This window comes from Channa argus, chromosome 19, assembly GCF_033026475.1.
Source record: "Channa argus isolate prfri chromosome 19, Channa argus male v1.0, whole genome shotgun sequence".
In the NCBI taxonomy this organism is placed as follows: domain Eukaryota; kingdom Metazoa; phylum Chordata; class Actinopteri; order Anabantiformes; family Channidae; genus Channa; species Channa argus.
Genome location: NC_090215.1, coordinates 21,294,877 through 21,299,343, shown reverse-complemented (window position 1 = coordinate 21,299,343; position 4,467 = coordinate 21,294,877).

Here is a 4,467-nt window from a genome sequence, read left to right as displayed (position 1 = left end):
TCTCCTGTCACTAAGGCCTGTGTTTGCTAAAACTAAAAATACGGTTAAAAACGAGTGGTGACGTCTTGATTTCTCCGTACAGGCACTTGACTGGCCACAGAAATGAAAGCATCACTTGCACAACAAGCGAAAACCAGCCTTAGTGGTGACTTTCAAACCTCCCCGTCAAACTTGTGGAAACAGTTTTTGGACTCTTCAGCATTAAAGCTAAATGTTTGGACGACGGCGGCTCAACATCACTGTAGTCTGTCCCTTCACAAAAATATTTCATTACTTATCAAGGTGCATCAGATTTTAGCCAAAGTGCTACAGTTTCTGCATTTGCTGTTTGTTTGTGCACATTCAACAAATTATATCTTACAGGATCTAAGATCTAAATGTTGTGACTGCTGCATTGAATCAGGTTGTGTTGGTTTTCACAAACACATTCGAAAATGTTCCGGTTTGTTTTATTCGACCAAATACCAACTGTCCTTCAGTAAAGCTGAGCTGAAGACTTAGCTTATTTGTTTTGACAATTTGATAATAAAGAAGTCACCATAAAGTTAATAAGGTATCAGCTCTTCAGAAGGTTCACTCTACAAGTGTGATTTGTTTAGGAGTATCAGGCTGCAGACCTCCCATCTCAGCAGGGAGTGGCTGATACTAGCCACATTTAATAACTGCTAGTTGTTATTTTAGCACAAGATGGAGCTTAAAATGAAGATGTTTAAGGTCAGGAAAAGCCACCGGTGAAGCCGATGAGCTCCACAAACAATCCAGAATGTCTAACTTCTGGAAAAGCTGACAATATTCAGCTTTTGTCTGCAGCCAGATGCCTGCTGAGTGTTGGCCAGCTCAGTGCTTAACAGTGCAAGCTGACTGTGAAGAAGATTTTTGGAGTGATTACACTGAGGAGGAGAAATAGGGGCACTTGTCGGCACATTGAAAAATGGGCACTGAGCATTGTTGGTCCCTGTTTTGTTTCACTGTGGGATTCTAACAATGGAAACTGTCTTTGGAAACCTTTTAAACCAGGCATTAAACTTCAGGTAAAATATGTTCGTCCAAGCACATGGGAATTAGCCAGTGTTCCTCATCCCGAAACTTAAACTTCTTGAACTTGCCCAAGTCTTCCCACCACCACTGACATTCCAATCATTGTTTCTGCCAGAGTGGCTTCAAATGAGGTAATACTGCATGTTCCTAAAAGTACCTGGATACGAGTCATTACTTTTGTTCGTCCGCATCCTGACATAAAAGAGCAGGTCGGCATCGTGACATTAGATCATGAGCCATACAGATATCGACACTGAAAATGTGTGAATGAAATACATTTGCATGAGTTCGGTTATTGTCATCCAGAAGAAATTAGTTCATTTAAATGACCCCGACTTTACTCAAACACCAAGATCAATTACATTTTAATCAGCTATTACAAACTTATTTTTATACACACAAACCTGAATGAGATATTGGCCTTTAACATTCACAGGAAACACAGAGAGGAAATGAAGACGACAGAAGAAAGAACACCGGTGCAAACAGGGATTGATCCAGAGATGAAATAAAGGCACAACACTGACAAGGTCAGAGCTCAAAACAAACGTGGACAGGAAGGAGGAAAGAAATTATCAAATATAGAGAAGAAGCTGAGACAATAGAGATATTTGATGAAACTGGAAGACGGAGGGTGAACAAAATGCAAAGACAGAATCCAAAAGACAGTAGGTTGACAGATAAGGAGATAAGAAAAAGGAAGAGGACATAGATGTAGAAAGGGAAAGGGAAGGTGTAAGGAAAACCTTCCACATCCACCCTCAAAATTAGTTACAAGAACCAGTGTTTGAAGTTTTCCCCCATAAAATGGAAGAACTCTTCAGGACCTTTATTCCGGTCTCGTTTACCACTTTGGCCCTTAATCCCAAAGACAGGGTAGTAGTAGTAGTGGTGGTGGTGGTGGCGGCGGTGAAGGGTGTATTGGGATTTTTCCAAAGGGCAGAAGTGAACATAGTACAATACAAGAAAGGCTAGAAGGGAGGAAGGGAAATGAAAGGGAAACAAAAGGGGGACAATGGTGGAGGAAGTCAAGCCCAGGGGGTTTTATCATGTCTGCGGTTCTGTTTAGTATTTTAAAAAAAACTTTATTTACATGGTCGAGGTTCGAGTCTTGCAGTAACCTGATAACATTTCTTCTTGAATCAGTTTGGACTTTTAAAAAATTCCCTCTAATCAAAGAGTAAAGTAAAAAACTGAATAAAAAATTCACAATAAAATATTATGTGACTACAAGTCGTCAACACAACTACTAAAATATAGCAACAGAACTTTAACACGTAGAAAAGTCTGAGGTATTTCTGGTGTATTGAGGTGATCTGTGGTTCATGAGCAGTTGATGAACTTGTTTATTTTTTTCCTCCGGGCTTTTCTATCTTTTCGATTTTTTTTTCCATTAGTCAATCTTCTCTTTCATGCATCGTTATTCCCGCGGCCGAACGCGTGACCTCTCCAATGCTATCCTTCGCTCCAGAGACAGAGTTGCATGTGTTCAATGCACCAAAAGTAAAACTAATGATACAAAACAATGTACAGAAATATATTCATCTTTGAATATGAATTATCTTCATCGTCAGCAGCAGCATCATCGTAGACATTCACTGTTACATGTATGGCATCACAGAAAGGACATAAAACACACAAATAACTACACAAACTGCAGATCCTTCCTTTTGTTTCCAGTTCTTTCCCTTAGTAATGACGTGTCTTTGAATGAAAAGTGAAGTACGTTTCTGAACTGTTTTCTTGTTGGACAGTTTCCGAGGCCACGGAACACCCAGTTTGGTCCCGGTTCAAAGAGAAAAAACAAAGTAAATGAGGTTAAGAGTGTTTTCTTTAAATCTGGCTTGGTCTGGTCTGAATCAGTGGATCCGTTTCTGGACTTGGTGCAATTTGTGGTTCGGTTTCATTTGACACCAAAAAAAGTTCACTCGGCAACAGCAAACAAGGAGAGTTCGATACCGGTGAAGATTCCAATGAGTTTGTAACATTCGGCAGCTGCAGAACTGAATCCGTAACTGTGGTAATTATCTGGACAACAGACCAAACAAATGCCTACAGATGACTGAGCAGTCATGTTGAGAACTGCTGACGACATCTTGTAGGTGGGTCGGATCGTGGTCGGATCACATTTTTATTACAAAACAAAAAAGGTGCAGAAACAGTTTGGGACCAAACTGAGTCCAGATCCACTAAATGGTGAACCAAGGCGAAAACAAACTGTTTGACTGGACCAGACTTAACAAGGCAGGTTCCAAATCACCCTGAAACAGGCATAGGAGCAGTGACCTTTGACCTCTTTTAAACTGACCTTTAGCAGACCAGACAACTTTTGAATTACATCTGAATAACCTGATAAGACACTAGGACCATTATTATTAAATGGGACTAAACAGGGCACTGGTTGAAGACATTTCATCTCACGAGGATATGAGATTTAAACCTGTGCAGTGCTGCAGACAGACAACATGAAGAAGGTCAAATGTCACAGGTGCTTAACTGACCTTCAGGTAATAATAGACATGTAAAAAAGGACAATCTGCACATACAGTATAAAATCAAAGGGATAAAAAAAATGTCACATGACGTGACAGTTGTGTTCACACAGACTCAAACACACATTAACATACACACTTCCTCAAACAAACACCGACCTGAATGCATAAACTGCCCTATGCATCAGCAGGTCTTGCACCTTTTGAAGGGTAACACACGTGTCCCCTTGTTTGGGCACCTTGCAGATGTACATAATCAGGACAGCCAATTGCCTTTGAGCACCCTCAGATAAACCCCACCCACACCTGTTGTAAGCCCTGCTCTTTTCTAACGGTGGAAACTCGCAGCTGGCATCACGTCGAATCCCCATCCCCTGTAGACCTGGTTACCTGAGAAGGTTTGTTTGTCAGCCAACCAAAATGCTGTGGTTGAGCTCAGTCAGCCAATCAAATCTCTGCATGCAAAACGTTGGCTTCAAGGTTCCAGAAAACCAGCCACAGTTCTTTCCGCCGAACCAGAAAAAGAGAGAGAGGAAGGAGAACATTTGCTTTCTTTCCTTACTTCCTGTTTCCCGTCTTTGTGGATACAACCCGTTGGATCCGAAGGTTTGTTGAGTGGTCACAAGAGAAACATAGAAAAATGGCAGAAAAATAAAAAATGTAGAACATTAGTTATCTGCGTTTGTAGCGTAACAGTCTTTCTGTTCCTACAGGGGTTTGCAGCATTGTAGTAAAAAAAACATCCCAGTGGTGGCTGGTGGTTTGGCAGCTAAGTCCAGATCTGGTGAAGCAGTAGAAGATGACAGCAGAGGGAAGAATGCACAAGGAAAATGGTAAAAAATTAGCGAAAGTAACAAAAGTCGTCGCTGAGGTACCTGGAGATAAAAAGCATTCACTGAGTCGGGACCTGAATGCGTTCAGTGGTTTTTTCTGTGTG